Genomic DNA, 19,301 nt, shown 5'->3' on the forward strand with positions numbered 1-19,301 from the left:
ATACATCCAGGGGGGGAGGCTGCACCAAGAAATATGGAGCCTACATGGCATGTGATTGATGGCTCCAGTCAGCTAAAATGAATGCTCGACTCATTGTTTTCGAGAAGTTCCTTCACAATAAAAGTCAATAAACCAACAAGAAACAAGTTTGAATTCTAACGACAACCTGCATCATACACCAATGTGCAGATAAAACTATAATAAACAATAATAACACTGCTGTCTGACACTCATAATGTGGTCATGGACAAAAGGAAAATTCCAGTCTCCATCTGGTCACCAATTGTAATGACACGGCTGCTCATGTGGAGAGGAAGAGCCGCTTTAGGTTTAAAGTGATTAGTGACCTCAGATATGAGGCCTAATGACATTTATGTGTAACATGACTTAGATTAACATGTTTGGGTCTGCAGAGCTCAGTTGCTAAAAAAGATCACGCTGTCATGTTAATCACAACCACAGTGCCACTCTTTACCTTCTCACACTCTTGAGCGTCTCCGTCCCCGTAAACTTCAACCTGGGGCGTAGTTGCCAGCATCTATCAAACTGTCTGGCTGATCACCATTAAAAACCTCATAATTCTGTTAGTGGGAGAGTATATGTTTTAGAATGTACACACAGGGGGGGGGGGGGATGCGGATACGTTCCTCAAATCTCGTGTCAAGCATGTCCTCTGTAGCCCGAGGCAGCCGAGCACTCTTGAATTCACAAACCCAGCTGAGTAAATGCATTCCAGAAATGTGGGCAAGAGGAAGAACGTCTGTTCTATGATCTCGGAGCCGCTGCAGGTAAAAGTGTTTATATGCATATTGCATGAAGAGAGCATACGATGTGGAGGATTATGGGTATGTTATTTGCTTAGGAGTCACAGTCTCCAATGAGTCTGTGTTGACATGTGTGCTGTGGTTTGCTTAATTACACTAGTAAATGGGGTAGTGGTAGAGGTTGGGGGGGTGGGGGGGGACTGAATGGTCCAACTTTCAGGATAAAATACACATTCAAGTATCTGCAACATCAAGCAAAACAAAGCATTTGTCTTTTAAAAAATAATGTGAAAACTACGGCTAAACCCTCCCTCGGCGAGAGACGCGTGCATTCTATCTTTGTCTGCTTGCTGTGAAAGCAGCGGCACTTAAAAGCAGTAAAATGGCAGAAAATATCAACTTGCTGTCCATACCATGACCAGCTCCACTCTATGCTCCCTGCGGTCCTAAACCCTTGTCCTCCGAGCCTGTCCTGGGCATGACCCCGCACAGGAAATCAGTTCAGCCTGTTGGGAGTCCCAGGTCTCCCCCCGCCGCCTCCCGGCTCTGGGCACAGACAGCGTGGATAAAGGTGACCCTGCACTCTCACCACGCACCCTGCGGCCCTTGGGCTAAAGAGCTGCTTCCACCCCTCCCTCCACTACATCCTCTCTGCCTGTCAGTCTGCAGGGCGTTGTCACACCCTGTTATACACCTTACATCCTTACACACACAACTTAACGTCCCTTAAACTCAGGCTTGCCTGTGTGCACGCAGGCACAACTGTCCTTCATTAGGTAAAGTTGCAGAATATTAAAAGTTACTATGGTGATTCGGTGATTTGTTTTTATTTGGTGAATAATGTCTGGCATGCGGGTAGAGAGAGTAAACAAAGATCTGACCTTTTCCAGTGTGATCCCAAAACAGTGTGTAGATAAAGACATTATTAAGATTGACCTGCCAGATGTACACCAACATAGACAGAGTCCGCAAGAATGAACTGGTGTTCTGTACTTCACACAAGCTGCCTGTCTTTGTCTGACTATCATTGCCTGAGGTCTTTCCTCTCACGTACAGGGTAGCGATTCAACCTGAGGTTTGCATTAGAATAGGAGAAGGATGGCTAATTTAATTAGCCGCCATGAATGCACAGAGATGATCCCATATGCAGAGCCAGGGCTCCTCTCTGAGGCCTCCCTCACATCCTCCAGTTCGTGTCCAGAAGCTGCACAGCCAGCTGAGGACTTGATTGGCAGCTGCTGACCCTGGGGTCGGCCGGCTGGAGAGGTGCATTCTGGGAAGCCTAAGTCGCTCTGCTGTAGCAAAGGGGGTTGAGGTTTCGAAGGGAAGTGGGAAGTGGTGTTGCTGTCCTCCGTCTGACCTCGCGTCAGGCGTCATGGAGCACACTGAAGCCCAGTGAGTGAGAGCAGCAAGTCAGGATCCACAGCCACAACACACATGAGATGAGCTGGGTACATATCTGTCAGAAAACAAGGGACAAAGACTTACACTGGCCAACGTTAGGGGGAAAAAAGAGATGGTTAGTGGTATTGTTTTGGTTAGAACGTTACTGTGTGATTTTGTTTTTCTACACAGCTCTGCAAGATCATAAAACATTGGAAAGTCAAAGCTTTGCAATATTTTTCCCTGCAGGACAGATTGTGACATATTAAACTACTCAGTTAACCCCCCGGTGAACTTCAAACCAAAAGACCTTCATGTTCGACAATGAAGACAAACTAACAAAGACAAGCACTGCAGCTTTTGTTAATCAAAAATTGGAAATGTTCTATGCTTGATTCATCATAAAAGATTTTCTGCAGCAACACATGTTGCGTGTTGCTCTCTTGCTGTAGTTTCGGAAATTGGGAGCACTTAGTTTAAATCCAAGACAGAAGTAAAAACACCACTTGCTGACGATACACCTTTGATATGCTGTAATAAATGACTCAATTACTGGTTAATAGCCTACATTATTTACTAATTCTTTATAGATTGGATTTAAGCCTTTAATAAGAACAATGATTTGTGAGGTTTGGGAAAAATCCTCTTGAAGCGTTACCCTGTTTTCTTTTTATATTACATGAGGGAGACTCTTTCACTGGACTGTTTGACCAGTCACATTCTGGAACAGGGCAGAACGGAATGTGGACCCAAATCTAGTTTGAGATTATCAAAGTCTATAACTGGAGATTTGTAGAATTATCATTATCTCCCTATAATGATTTAATTATTTACAGGTGACTGACTAACTTCTGCAGATGGATTAAATTGAGAAACTCATTAATCCTTATTATTGACTTACATTAATAAATTGCATACTTGGGTTTTCAAGTGCAGACTTGATGGCTGGGTGAGTTCATCCTTGGTGAATTTGAAGATGTTTTCACAACAAGGCAATCCAAGAATTAATGTTAAAAATGGAAAAGTACTGATAGGGCTGTACAGTTTGGCCAAAAGTTATATCAAGATAGTAATTTTCATATCAGTCAATATCACAATTTATCACGAAAAATGTCACATTATTATTTATTTTTGGTTTAAATACTGATTTCTGCTCCCGAGTGAAGGTTCTGGTTTCAAACTCTTTGTTATGGACAGACAATTTGATAGACGGCAAAACATTTGACAAATGTGAGGTGGATCAATTATGTGTCAAACCTCCTCACTGTATTTGCACAATACATAAGTAATATATTGATATATATTGAATCCTTGTTATATTGCTATTGATGAAAATTAAATGGCGATAATTATTGGTCTTATTTTATTGCCCAGCTCTGATAACTAATATGTTAATAAGCACTAGTGGAAAATGTATTACCAATTACTGAAACCACACTTTACTTTTTCATAAAGCCATGATACAAGCTGCCTTATCTTGCAAATCAAGAATACACATGCATATAAAGAAACCCCCTAACCCCTAGTCAGGTTATTGAAGTCTGCTACTCATCAGTGGTGATGGAACTTACCAAAGCATTGAACTACAGGCAGGTTCGTCACTTTTTTGGGTCCCCTGGAAACATTTCTGTATTTGCATGTGTTGTGACTTTTTGCAGCGCATGGTCGTCCAAATTGATCAAGATGTTTTGAGAATTTGCATGTGTTGTGACTTTTTGCATTCCTGTATTTGCATGTGTCATCAAATTTATGAAGTTGTTTTTTGAATTTGCACGTGTTTTTTCTATTAGCAGGTTTTCTTAATTTGCAGTGCCTTGAGCTCTCTCTCTCTCGGCCACCGTGGAACTTGGTAGAAAAACTTTATACGAAGAAGAGTGATAATTATCTGACTCCTTTTCACTTTGCTTGGATCTTTTTTCAAAATAAATTTAATTTGGATGATATGAAAAGCTAAAAAAGGCTTTATGTTAGCCTACCTGCTAGGCATAGCAACACAGTGGAAGGACCCATACAGGTGCTAGCTTAAATTCAGACATGCTATCGGTTTAATTAGAGTAATGAGTGTGCGCGTGTGTGTGCGTGTGTCCGGGTTATGAAGGCTCGGTCTGTCGTGGGGATGAATGCCTCTGCTCCGAGCTGACTGCCGCTTTAATGAAGGACAGACCGGTGCTGCCTCACTCTTTCTACCGCTGCTCCGTACGCACGATCTACACACACGCGCGCGCACACACACACCTTAGCGATCGGCCCAGGCCTCGGTACAGAGGACACACGCCAGTGCTAAAAATAAATGATCCCTAATGTGTTTTGGAGCGGACCTGTTGGGCGGCGACGCATGAGTATGACGTAGACGACAACAAAAAAAGCAGCCATTAAAACCGATTTGTCATTTATTTAACTGTCAGCGTATCACATTTAACTTGTATTGTTCACATTTAGGGCCACGTAAGCCCATCTAACCCCCGCTGCTCTATCTCACGGAGTTTTATTTAGGTAACCCTAGACCTCGTGCTCAAACCTAAGCTAGCTGGTTCTCATCCTCTTTAGCAGCGCCGGCTCAAATAAGCTAACATTAGATTAGAGATGGTCAATAAAGTGTATTTCCTGGAGGTGGGAGAATACGTTTCTCTGGATACAGCCTCCGTCTGCCTCGGCCTTTTTACGGCCAAGTTTGCGAAGGTACTGAATTAGCCTCTTTCTGGGTGATGTAGGTTGATTATTGAATGAGAAGTAGGCTAATTTAACTAGTTAAATACTGCATGAACTCTGAGACGTTAAGGGTGAGATCTCTTGTCTTGTTGATGGTGTGTTGTTTTTGTTTTTTTCTTCTGATTTTTAAAATAGCCTTGTTGTCTTGGAATGGAGGGATTGAAGATCAGGGTCCAGATCCATTGGACAGGAGCTTTCTCAGGTTTCAGGTGAGTGAATTAAAAGTCTCTATAAAACACATAGCACCTGTTTTCATCCTGATGCCAGTCATTAATATATTTATAATATTAATTTAGCCTACATTAAACTTATAATAAAAGGCTTTATAAAATATATACATTTTGAAGAAGGCCTTATTTTGAATTTTTTTTAAATACTTCTCTATCCAAATAGAGTTAACCTATACCCTCCAACCAACTTTTTTGTTATAGTCAGTAAAAATGTTAAAACCTCAAATACTACTGCTGACATTTAAAAAAAAAATACTCGCTTATAGAGAGACATTCTGTTTGTAATTAATTTGTAATAGGCCACTTATTATTTGACCTACAGTGTATAAAACTCGATCCCGTTTTGCCTTTGCAGTTTGCTGAATAATAATTTAACCGGAGTTATTGATCCGTTTCTTCGTTACACAATAGCGCATATAAAGTATACCAATCGATGGATACGGGTTTTTTTCAGGATTACCATTTGGATTATCGGCCGTTTACCTGAATTTTGGCATTATAATGCACAGATTAGTTATAATTAAAGATCGTTGTTCAACAAGTTTATTTACAGATTTTTGTGACAGCTGGAAATGACAGATTATAAATTATAGCGAACCAACTAACGAAGGACGAACTTTAAATTTTGATCCGACTTCACGATGAGCTGTGATGTTTTACAGCAAAAAATGTAATAATTTAAAAGAGAGGAAAATAATAATTGTCTAATAATAATACGATTATTATTGGCTGGATAATTCAAGACGAAGAACGGAAAGGAAATGTGCGTCGTGAAATATAAACAAGATGACGTCAAATAAACTAACAAACAAATTAGGAACATACATCGAAACGAAACAGCGAGGGCTACAAAATAAAAAAATTAAAGTTTTGGTCTGTCTTCATATAAACCTTGAGACCGTTTTCGACCTGTCAACGTCGCAAAACTACAATAAAATATTCTGCATATATCGTCACTTTTTCATTTTACTTATTTTTACCGACACAGCCTCGATAACTTATTTCAGTAAAATGGAGCTAAATTTATAAATGAACGTAAGCCCTACACTCTTTATAGAACTCCACGATCTTAAAGGAAAACGTATTATTATTTTCTGCAGTCACATATGTCATGTAAAGGCCTATTGACACATCGATTATCAGTTGTCTTATTGGTAGTACGTCTGTGGATCCGTGCCAGAGAAATCACAGCCTGTCACACACACACGGGTCTGGAATCCTGCGGCCCCAGACGTGCAGGACCTGCGGCTTCATATCTCCAGCGCAGCGTGAGAAAATGTCCCCGGTGCTCGACCAGCTTTCTCTCATATTTGGAAAAGATCCTCTCGGTTGTATTCTGGATAAACAGTCCGCGGAAGAGCATAACATCTCTTTCCTCGGGGTGCCCCACAACGAGTTCAGCTGAGGGGAGAAAATGACAGTTTGAAATTATAACCAAATTAATGTGCTCATATTTCTCTCCTGCTATCTGTGGTGTTAAGAGGATTTGTTGGAACTGTGATATTTAATAGGTTTTACAAATGAGACGAGGTGTGGCCCACAAGCCCAGTAAATCTAGAATAACCCCAAAAGAAAGAAAGATAGATAGATAGATAGATAGATAGATAGATAGATAGATAGATAGATAGATAGATAGATGTGTGAATGTTTTCTCGTAGAGTATTGTTAAAGAGAGAACTTTGTTTGAAACATTTAAATGTTTCCCATTCGGCCACATTTAATTGTGCCCCATGACTAAATAATAAAAAAAAATGTTTGAATTTAGAAAGGTTTCTGCAGACCAGAATAATAGAGGTCAGAAATTTAACACATAAAAACCACACAAACAGTTAAACCAAAGTGCATACAGTGTTTGTTTGTGATTTATGAATTCATTTGAACAATACAGGAACTCATGAGCATTTTTTTCAAATCCATACAATTATTGAGTCTGATATTATAAAATGCCAAGATTGGCTCGTTTTCACAGCCGACATTTTTGACCTGATGCAATGCAAAATAGCATATTTTGTAGGCCTATATTTATACCTGTTTTGCTAAAAACCTGTTTTGTGACATACATTTATTATTCTTAGATTGTCACTATCATTAATGTATTGGTGGAAATATAGTAGTGACGGTTGTGTGAGACGATCAGTTCTTATATCTGCTGAATGCCAAACCCCCTGGTGCAGTGCAGCCCTTTGTTCCTGTCCAATCAGATACAGCTGTACAAGCCAAACTCCACAGGGATAGCTGGGGTCATCCTCCCAGCGGATGCTCAGGCCCATCCTGCTACTGGTGCCCTGAGGGCCTGGGCACAGAGCACGACCCCCCAAACAGCCACCCAGACACTGGCTATAATGCCCCCCTTCACCCAAAGTTCACTAGTGGCGGGTGGTGTTTTGTTGTTTTCATCCTCATCCTCTGCTTTGATTTTTTTATCCGGCAGAATTTGGCTGCATACACGGTTCTGGCATGCACGTGCATGCTCGTCATAAAGGCTGTAACCGTACAACTAATGTAGCAAATATAAAAACTGCACTTTTACTTGATACCGCTTGTGCAGTCTCCAAACTGTAGAGTCAAAGACATGGAGAGTATCTGTTTCCATCAACACATGTGCTCAGCTATTATCTAAGGGAAACGCTTCACACAGCTAAAGCTGGCCCCGTTGTTTACTTATCAGAAGATCTCAGGCAAAAGATGAGGTCTGTAAGTTAAAGGAACTCTGACACATCTGAATGAGACTGTCACAACTCTGCTGGGGAAGAACAGACCAGCATAACGAATCAGGCCGAGTGGAGTTCCACCAAGAAAGGACATGTGAGAGTTTTGCCTGTTTAGAAAGAGAAAAAGCAAATGACCTTGGGGGCTGAAGTGGCTGGATTGAAAATAAACTGTTTGGAATTACTCCGCACATTGAGGAATAGAAAGCAGCTGCAAAAATCTGAACTGACTCACTTGATTTCTCTGTGATTTGGAAGAGCTTTCAGCAGGCACATCACACTAACCTCTAGGCTCAGAGCACAAAAGCACGAGTCGCTGTGTTTTCAACATGTCCCCACTTTCTTAGAAGAGATAATTGTGCTCCTGGAGTTTCAAGTTAAAGACTAAACTGTTCGCCTTGACATGAAGAGTAGCAGCCCCACAACCGACTAGAGAGCTGATGCACAAGTGAGATAATTTGAGGCACGTGACGAGTGATCAGGAAAGTTTAAGGGATTTAGGTTGAGGATAATGAAGGCTGTAGCGGGCGGGCGGGGCATGATCGCTCCAGTGAACGACACACTGGAGACGTCTGCACCAAGTTTCAGAAAATCTAATTTATGGCCACTTCGCAGCAGCTGGATTTGCACTTCCGACCAGGGGATAGCATTTCCAAACACCACGGAGAAGGCTGATGGATAAAGTTGGTTGCTCTTGCTCTCTCGACTGTCTCCGACACACTAATGTACTTTATGTTTATACAGACACACAAACATGTTCACACAGAGCAGAAGAAATGCATTTCAGACTAAAAGATCTAGCACAAAAACTCATTTTGTGCAACTTTACCTATATAAATATGAAAACTTGTATTTTGCCACTATTTTCTTTTATCGTCTTCTCGCTCTTACTTTCTGTACTCAACTCTTTGGTCAGTGGACGGTGCATGGGAGCCATTGAGAGGGAATAGCACTTGTTTTTATGTATTTATATGTCATGTCTGGGTATTTTGGAACTAAATAACCGAGAAACTCACCAAGCCAGACTGTTAAAACATCAGTCGCTAATACCACTGAGATCTACATTCTGGAGCTACTCCACCGACCGTGAATTGGAGACTGACTTTGAGGTCTATACTATGATCCAGAAAATACGTCTATTTAATGAACAATCCATCGACCTTTGTGTCTTTTCCTGTTCATTCTTCAGGGAGCTGAGCCGTGGCATCTCAGATTATAGGCATGAATACTGACTGCTCTTCTTGTTTTTGTCCACGCGAAACAAAGGTATACGTTCCTCTTACACAGACAGAATCTGTCCTGGGGCGTAAAGGAAAATCATATTTGACATCTGAAATTCAGCGGCGTATCCCAGCAAGGATTTTAAGCCCTGCCATGGAAAGTGTAGTCAGCTGCAACCACGATGTGAGCCACATTTCACTGACTTGGCTTGGAAGGGAGTATGGGGGGTAATCTTGCAACAACCTAGATGGAAAAAAAAGCCAAAGCTTGGCACTTACACTTGATCCTTCCCTGCCTGCTAGTGTGCACTATTATTCTCAATCGTAAGCTGCGGCACTCTCACTTTATAAACCTCTTATCCCGTGTGCCTGCGATTACAAAAACGTTTGGTAACCAGATAGCCCAGACTAAGACAAGACTGTTGACACTAACAGCCTCACTTTTCAATCGTTCTCACTTGAATCGCTGTCAACCCAAAAAGCAACAGAGTGATGGTTGTTGTTGGTCTAAATCCTCTTCAACAGATAAATCATCGATTTCATGGATGCTCGTTTCCTCAGTGGTTCTCTTTGTCACATGATTTGCTGGTGTTGTGCTGGAAAGTAAACCAGCTACCACATATTAGTCTAAGCTGATTTTAAGAGAGGCTGGGAGAGTGGAAGTGACCACTGTCCTCTTGGTTTGGAGACCTGACAGTGAACTCTGAGAGGCCAGCCACCCCCCAGACAGCTACCCCTGCGGCCCCCAGTCTCCATTATCCAGCCACAGCCTGGGGACCAATCACCCCGGCTGCCCTCTCTGTCTCTCTTTTTCCCCTTTTCTCCCTCTCTCTTTCACTATCTGTCTCCCTCACTCTTTCGCCCCCTTCCTCTTCCTCTCGTTTTCTCTCTCTCCGGGCTCTCTTTGCTCTGTGCTTTCAAGAGCTCCCTGTGTCACCAGACTGATTAAAACAAACACTGACCCTATTTTGGTATCTAATCCAATTGTGCTCTTTTTCTTCTCACCGGCCCTGGAGCACGCAGCGTATTAGGTATCCTGGGAGCCACAGGGCCCCCCCCCTGTGACTGATCTTAGATTTCAAACACTCAGGAACCTCACATATGGTGGGCAAAGAGTAAATAAAGTCTTATTAAACTCCCTTTTAGCACAGGGCGTAAACAGCATTTGGCGTACATTTGGATCGCGATCGCAATAAGATGCACGGACAAAGTGATGGGTGTGCGTGTGTGTGTCTCTGTGCACACGGCCCCTTGCATGATTGTTTGTCAGTTGTAGTTTAAGCGTATAGAGGGATGGGAGTGCAGGTTTGAGAGAGCTAGCCCTGCTGGTGAGGGTGCGGAGTGGGGGGTTATTGAGAGAAGACTGCTGTTTATTGTTTTATTAACAGGGGCATGTTGGCCTCATCAGGTCAGGGCTTTACCTCTGACCCCGAGGAAAGAGACGAGAGAGCAGCAGCCTTTGTGTATCAAACAGCAACTGTGCTCATTGAAGTCTGTGCGTGGACGAATGTTTTGGCAAAGTGTTGCTATTCGTTTTCATTCTAGTTCTGCTTCCACCAAAGTTTCCCCCCGCTTTGTCTTGTGCTGTTTTATTGGAGAGACAGAATATATTTCCTGTTTATTTAATTGATGTGATGCCATCTTTGGTTAAAGCCAGTAGCCAGTGTTTGTTTTGTCTGGCCCGCTAACTTCAGTGCTGGAATACCACTTGTAGCTGTTGATGATATCAGATGTTTGTAAGTACAGTGCTGCAGTCTGCTCGCTGTGTAATTACACTCAGAGTTTCTCTTTCCTATCAGCCCGAGTAATTTAAGATTAACAGTGAACTTGCCAGGAAGATGACACATGTACCGTGTCATCTATAGATAGACATGCTGGTGTGTGTAGATGTTGAATTGTTTTGGACGGTTGGATCTGCAACATGCAGCTTGTGTTTCTGAACTGTGAGCGAACGACGTCTGAGCGACGGACTTTAAAGCTTCGAGCCTGCTCGTCATCCTCACTGTGTCACACACTGAAGCACAGTGGAATTTATGATACCATCTAGTGGTGATCAATGGATATATCAACAAGAATGTTAATGTCCTGCATTTTGAATCCATTGTTTTTTGCACATGAACAGTGAATACAAATGTTTGCCATTTGTTTATGGTGAAGGCCCAAATTATCATATATGAAGAGTGAAAATCAAGTTTAGCATATTATTAGTAAGTATAAATATATTTGGCAGTCGGAAAAATTAAGGTTCAGGTTCACGGTCAAGTTCAGGTATTTAGTTTTCAGCATTTTACTTTTGGTGGAATGTAGCCAAGTACATTTCTAGTAATAAGTAATGAGTTTCTATTCCACTACATTGGTTTAACAGCTTTAGTCAGTCATTACTTTAGCCTACAGATTTATGTTGATTTATAAAATGTGATGCTTTCTTACAGCTTAAACTACCCATTAGTATGTACAAGATTTGAGCAGCTACATCTGAAGAATTCTAATTAATTGCATAATAATTCTGTGATTATAACACTATGACACTTTTAGGGGTGTTTTCTTTTGCATTATAAGTACTTTTGATCATTTAAATAAAACTTGCCAATACATTTAGTTAAATTACATTTTCAATATATAACTAACATTCCCTGTACGACACTGCTCGATTGTTCTATATATTACAGTATTGCTACTTTTCTTAAGTAAAGGGTCTTAACACTTACTCCAGCACTGTGTGTCCCTTCTGTATCCTGTAAATATGCAGAACAAGGTCCTGTATGTGATAAATACTTTGAACCTGAATATACCTATGGATACTGTACTTACTGGTGTATAAAGATCATGCAGCTTCTCAAAGTTCTTTTTAAAGTTGGCACATATATCTTGGGCTGGGAGTGTAACAACTTGCATCCAGACAAACGACCTGTCAGAGAGGCACCTTCAATATATGGAAACCAGCTTTGATTACAGCCAGAGACTCCTTTTGTGGGTCTTGTGAATTATGGCCAATTACATTTGCCCTCTTATAATAATCATTCGTTTTCCCGACTGTCACGAGGAAAACCTTGGAGTTGCTATTATACCTACAACTTCAGTAGGCGACTACAGGTTGAAATATATGGCGATAAGCATTCCCACTAATGGCCATGGAGCTCAGAGCAAAGGCGGTTTTTATAGAGCCCAGAACTGTACATCAAACCGCGAGACTAGCCAGGTTTTATGACCAGGTCATTTCAACCCTTACTCTGTTGTTTATGGTTTTAATGGTGGGCTGTTGCCAGTTTTCATGGCTGCTGTGGCGGATTTTAACTCAGGCAACATGCTGCTGACCCCAAAGTTGAGCATCTTTACAGCAAGAATGACACTCTTTCTTTATCACATGAGCCGTCCTGTCAGAGCAGCGGCTTGTGAAAAGCATGCTAAAACATTGGGGATCAGGTCTTGTCTCTGCTTTTAGCCTGCTGGGGGGCTTTGCTATTGCTTCACATAAAAACACAGCACAATCCAAAAGAGACATCAGGCTCTGGTCGGCCTGTTCCCAGATCGATAATGAAACGGAGTGTGAAGAAAACAAGAAGTTAAATTAAATAGAGACAGGAGGGGAGGGCGAGGAGAGGAGAGAATGAGACAGCGAGCAGTGATAATCAATGGCGGCCACAGTGCGATGGCGGGGATGAGGTCGTTTGTCTCCAGGAGGAAGCGGCGGAGAGCAGAGGAGGTGTACAGACAGAGCTGTCTGCTGATGGAGCTGGCAGCTGGCCAGGCTCCGTATGAGGGCGTCTGAACAACCGCAGAATTTATCACTGTGACTCCTGGCCTTGTTACTGATGAAGACATGAATCTGAACACAGAGGCTGGAGAGCAGGGCAGGTATATCAGGCTGGAAATCACTCACCAGGCTAATTTAAAAAGCCATGTTCCTTAAGTCTCACCGTACTCCATGTACACTTCATCTATTTGTTATGTATACAGTCATATATGCTCATATGGTCACTATCACCCTGCTATTAGATTCATAATGGCACAACCAGCTGTATTCTAGTGTTTGGGGAGAAAACATCACTGGGTTGTCTTAAGATATCAAGTTTTTCTAATAACAATACCTCCTTACCTCACTTGTAACACAGAGACACAAGGATGTTGGACTCATTCTTAAAAAAAATAGCTTTTTGCTGGGGGGGTCCTTATATAAACATGGGCCTGATTATAGATTCTCAACTCACAACAGACTCTGATACATACCATCTTTGTTATAACGATTTATAAAAGTTTTTTTTCCCTTTATCCTTAATAGCTTTGCAGACTTGACACAAGCGACATCTTATTCCTCTTTGTTCCTCTATGTGTCTCCGTGTTTTGCTGATGGTTCCTAAAGCCACTCCCTGCTGCAGCCCAGATGGTAGCGAAGCTCTCCCTCCCCAGCAGAGGTCTCAGCGGTCTGCCTCGACAGCCGGAGAGGAGACCGAGGGAGGAGGGAGGAGGGAGGATCGCCATGCTAATTCTTCTGAGACATGACACTGATTGTGCAAACCTGTGCAAAGCAGCTAATGAATATTTGTCACTAACTGAACAACAGAACAAATACCTGCAAATAAAACATCTCAAAATGAACACATTTTTATGATATAGCATCAACGTGGGCAGGTTTCCTCTCACCACTTCTCCATCTTAATTTCATACAGAAGAAATAAATGTCCTGAAATGATCTTCATATATTTGTTGTTCTTTAAATTCACATTATATGGTGATGCCACGATTCTAACCAGCAGAGGGTGCAATAATATCACAAGCGACCCTCCACACAGTACTTTCTCTTCAGTACATAAAAGATGCACAGATTGGAATAATAATTATATCAATCAAATTGTATTTGCATAGCCCATGTTCACAAATCACAACTTGTCTCATGGGGCTTCACAAGGGGCCACATCCTCTGCATACTGCATACGGTCAGTGATCATGTTATTTGCATTGAACCAGGTGATTAATGGACTAATGGAGATCACACTGTTGACCAAAGCAAAAACAACATACAAGTGGGGCAAGATTTTTCAAATTTAAAACCAAAAGACTGCAAAGTACTACTTTTTTTTTAAATGATTGATATAAAAAATGAAATATCTCAGTTTGTGCATAATTTGCCTGCCTGTCTTCTCCTTTTTGCAGGAAGGTGGGGGTGTTGTACGCAGTGGAACATGAGTCACCCTGTGGACTGTTTGCGAGCAGTGGCCTTTTAAAGTGCATGGGGCCATTAGGTGTTCATCCATGAATAAATAAGTCTCACTGCTTTGGTTTCCTCTTGGCATCAGAGCTCTGAAATAATGTTATCCAAGGCTGGATACCTAATATAGATATGGCATGTTGTGTTAGTTATGTTTAGATAAATATACAGTGTCGGGTCAACGGGGGGGTCGTGATTATGTAAATTTGGCAAACAGGAAGTGAAGTGGAAGTGCTCCAGGTGTAGCATGGATTTTAGAGAAATGCGACAAAGACAGACCTCGTTACATCCTCTGCTCTTCATTGCACTACAGCATCTGAAGTGGTCGAGGCTGGTTATTAGGGAGTTTAGTTAATAGAGATGTACAAAGTACCACCAACCATACACAAACACATGTCCAACTTACAACACAATACACCATTTGACAAGAATGCAACCGACAGCATCACAACAGCCTGGTAAGCAAATATTTTGCTCACATGTCGTTACATAAAAGACGGTGCATGCTCTGCTTCTTTAAGCGCTGTAGTGGCCTCTGGCACCGGGCGCTGTGGATTACTCATTGTGAGGTGGGAGAGAGGTGTTGCTCTCACTTGGACTTTTCACAGGCCATTGACTGGGTCTGTGGGGTTTTGGTATCATGTCAGTGTGTTTAGATGTGGTTCTCTGCCTACAGTGATACATGTCACTGCACTGCTGAGGTAGTAGAGGTACAATAATTATCCATATTTCATAATAAAGTAAAACATAACTAGAATAGCATTCAGTAGATTGCAGTCCCCTTATGAAACCATATTTAAATTCACTAGATCTGAATTTTTCTCTGAAAAATCGGTGAAATGTTGAAATCTCACAATATTAAAGAAATTGAAGGGGGGGAAATATCCTGGATCAGCTCCCTGATCCAGATTAACATCAAAGTTTAATGGATTTCTCCTCGACACATAGGCTACTGCATCCTTCCACTAAGTGTCTGGGTAATCTGCCCAGTAGTTTTTACGTAATCCCAAACCAACAATCAAAGGGTTGAAAACACAACCTCCCTGGTGGAGTTAAATATAAACGGTGTGAGTTAACATCTACTTTTCAATTTTTTTTTTTTACAGGATTTTAAAAAGATCATACGTAATAACTTTACTGTTCCTATCGCAGCAAAATGTCTCATGCCTATTTATACTTACAAGGCCTGGTTCATTTTCATTATTCATGATATGGTTGAATGCTCATTGATCTATGAACTAGAGTAGAGTCATGGCTGTTTGCTTATTTCTTTTACTGTACAGCCTCAGACCAGCGTGGTGCTGAGCAGCCATCTGCTGTACTGGAGGAGCAGTGTTCACACAATACCCCCAAAACCTAAATAGATGACTTTAACCCTCTCTCAGCTTTTAATTAATGCTGTGACCTTTACATCTTGTTGCGTTGCTCTGTCAATTACCTGAACCAGCTGGTGGAAACGCTCTAAACTAAGAAATCAGGAAATGCGACATTTGTTTAATTTCACAATCCGTCGATTTCGCTGCAAGCAAATTAACATTCAGAATCGTTTCTGCTGCCTTTAGCAAAGCAATCGCCCAACGAGGCAGTTACACTATAGTACTGATTGCTTCAAGGGCACTGCACAATCGTTGCATCACATGTTCTACAGAGAATAGAAGGGACAGTGACGTGATCATCCTGCTGACATGATGGGACGTGTGATCTATTTCCAGCAGCTCCCCTCGCTCTCCTCACACACCCACACACACATGCTGCATGCATCCACAGGGCACAGGGCTTTCATGGAGGAGTTGGGCATTACTTGGTTTGTGATGCAGTGAACAGACCATCAATCGCCACTCGACCGATATGAATCTATGCATCTCAACACATCCAGTTTTTTCAACGGATTGACAGGATATTAAAAGAGGTCGTGATCATCAGTGGGTTGAAGTGATAAATGACAGATTCCAGATTAAGAGATGTTTGAATGGTGAAATGCCTGGTGAATTATGTCTAAAGTCAGGATTTTATAGTTATATCTAAGTTCATTTTTCTTCTCTAAATAACAGGCAAACTGTTGTAAATCCACTCTCTCTCTTTTTATCAAACACCTTTTTCGTCTATTCCTCGGAGAGAGACAGACTTCTTTGTAGTCATCCAGCAGAATCACAGCCAAAATATTCGATGAGCCAAACCTGAGTGGTGTCTTGTTTCAACCGCGCATCATCATACATCATCGGCTTACATTAAAGTTTATTACACGGCCTCAAGACCATATCTCGGTTATCGATTTTGGCGCTGCACATTCATCACGGGTGTCAATACTCGTGCTTGTCCTCTTGCGGTCGTGACATTTGAGCATGTTTCTTTATCTAGGGAGGACGTGTGAAGCCTTACCAGAGAGCTAATGAGCCTCTTGTCACTGAACAGCAGGGATGGGCGATTAAAAAGAAACAAGGCAGGGGAGGAATATCAAATGAGTTGTCTCTCCTGGAGCAGCAGACACCAGATGAATTAATACAGGTTTTTTTCAGTTTTGGGAATAAATGTGAATGTCTACCTTTTCAGTGCTGTTACATCAGCAGCAGTATTTCTGTAAAGAGGACAGACAGAGGTTTAGGTCAGTGTGTTTACAGCATAGGTACAGTTCCAACGCTTTCTCCTAATTCATGGACGGAGAAGCAGCAGGTTTAGGAGACTGGCTGAGGCGTCCCTCTCTCCTCAATTGTCCATCTCTTTCCAAAGGTTGTACTTTCACTCCCAGAGGGGAGTAGGCAAGGTGTCAGAACATTGACGGAGTTGGGAATGCACCATTAATTGCGGGCAAAAGGGGGGAGCAGAGAGAGGAAGTTGAATCGTTGGTGCGGACGAGGCTCAGCTGCACAGCAACACCCCCCGAGACACGGATCCAATTTTGCCCGCCGGTGTTCGTCAGCATGTTTAATTTGCGACCTTGGCAACCTGCTTCTCCTGAGATTTGAGGTAACGGCTGCTGCTCCGCCAATGATGAATGGGAGTTCTCACAATATTATCAAAGGTATAAACATCACCACCATTCATAAGGAAAACCTAGCATCTCATTGAGCAGTGAGGTGGGGAAACATGTTATCTCTCATCTGTTGCCAGAATTCACACTTAAAGAGTAAAATCAATATTTGATAGTGTACCTTTGGATCATATCATTGCATATGACTGCAATCAGTCTGTGGAGGCAGTCTGACCTCTCTCTATTCACTGGGTCTTTAGTTGTCCAACTCCACAGAACTAAGCCCTTATAGAGGACCTTAAAAAGCTCAGTAAATCACAGCCCAGTCTAACGGCTCATTACCCCTCCATTCGGAGCGCTAATATATAATCTAATGTAAACTACATGTGAAATATTAAGGCTGCATTTAAGGGCCTTAATGCAGTTTCTGCCTCAACAGCCCTCTGTGCTGTGGGAGACAGATAACAATAAAAGCACCCAGCTCAAGGTCAAGACTCTTAAGGTCAGAGCTGCAATGATGGAGAGCTGAGTGACATTTCTTCCTCGTTGCACCATTTATCAAATATGAAACCTGATTTTTTTTTTTTCTCCCAACCAACCTTACCTGCCTCAGTGATGCTCTGTAACTCTGAGACTTACGACCGGTGAAGGTTTAAGATGAGTAATGCTGCAGCAGAGCCCTGACTGTGACAGGAGACATGACACATTGTGTCTCCTTTTGCATAATTTAAAGATGTGATACACTGGGTGATTACAAGTCAAGTCAGACATCAGTGGCAATGAACCACAGGAAGGAAAACCTGGCATTGTGATAAGTTGTGTTTTGTAAGGTGGAGGGATGTTGTAGACTACTATACTTCAGGGGCTCATTCACAGCCGTACTGCAGAGCACCAGTGGGTGCTGGAGAGGAGGAAAACCAAGAAAGAAAGAAAAATGCTCACAGGGTGAGTAGCCATCATATGATCTACGGTTGCCATGGCAACTGATCCCAGCAGTCAGCCCTTGGAAAGTGAGTCACATGAGTGAATTGGAGGAGACAGGAAGCATACTGTGCATAGATGTTGTACTACTACTGTGCATGTGAGAGAAAGGAGGGAGGTGTGTTTTCGGGGGTGTCTTGTGATAGGAGCACCTGGGGTTAGCACGTACAGCAGGGTTAGGATGTTGCCTTTGTTCATTTTTTACAAACCTTACTTATCATAGCGAGGGACAGGATTTACAGATAGAACAGGAGCAGTTTGAAAGTGATCCCTGAACACCTTTACTGTGAAAATCTGACAGCCCTGACACTTTGGTCGACTAGTCGATGCAGCGATATCCAAGATGTTTATCAGTGGAACAGCAAACTGTCACAGCAGATATCAGACACACTGGTAGCACATTCCACCTCTAATCCCTCAAACAATATCCCTGTCCCTTTTTGACTCCCACCGTCTCATTTCCCCCCCCTCTAAGCTTGTTCTGGTGAAAGAGGGAGGATGTTGATATAAGCTGCTCTATGAAACACCTCTGCTCAGGCTGCACCTGCACTATTATTGTCCCTGACACTTGGGTTGTCTTGATAATGCGACATGCAAATTTCTCTGGTGTCTATTTTTGTAAAAATAAAAGACCTTCCAGACAGGCAGGAGAAAAACTATGGAGTGTGGAGCAGTGGCAGGCAGAGCCAAGGGCAGAATAAATTGCCGGTGTCAGGGAGAAAAATGAGTGTGCAGTAAATGATCTATACACTTGAGAGGGAGCCATTAGGAAGCAGTCTTTTCACACCTGAAGTAGAAGCAGCATCACCATGGACACCACAGCCAACTCTGATATGTCCATTAGGTGTAAACAGCACTTCCTCTGTCATGGAGGTAAACTGTGTCAGATAAGCTTCCACTTATGACAACTGGGGAAATGTGGTGAATCAATTCATTTCTCATGATAATTCTGCAGAGAATATTTTTATTATATTTCATGGGGCTGTTGGGAAAGCATGTTGACCAATCCGAACACAATTTACACAAGAATCATCTTCAATCGATTCCCGTGGTGGACCTGATTGAAAGCTAATACCTGTGTGATGCTTCCACTATCGTCCTGGGAACACTGCAGATGTTTTTTTTTGCAGGA

The 19,301-nt window shown here is 42.1% G+C and overlaps 1 long non-coding RNA gene across 1 annotated transcript; it reads left to right on the forward strand.

Moving 5' to 3' along the window:
* Positions 1-4,196: 4,196 nt before the first annotated feature.
* On the forward strand, positions 4,197-13,643 carry LOC124851973. Its single transcript, XR_007032801.1, has 3 exons — positions 4,197-4,826; positions 4,992-5,065; positions 13,375-13,643. It is a non-coding gene; the product is annotated as an uncharacterized LOC124851973 (long non-coding RNA).
* The last annotated feature ends 5,658 nt before the right edge of the window (positions 13,644-19,301 follow it).

The sequence above is a fragment of the Hippoglossus stenolepis genome, chromosome 6, assembly GCF_022539355.2.
Source record: "Hippoglossus stenolepis isolate QCI-W04-F060 chromosome 6, HSTE1.2, whole genome shotgun sequence".
NCBI lineage: Eukaryota > Metazoa > Chordata > Actinopteri > Pleuronectiformes > Pleuronectidae > Hippoglossus > Hippoglossus stenolepis.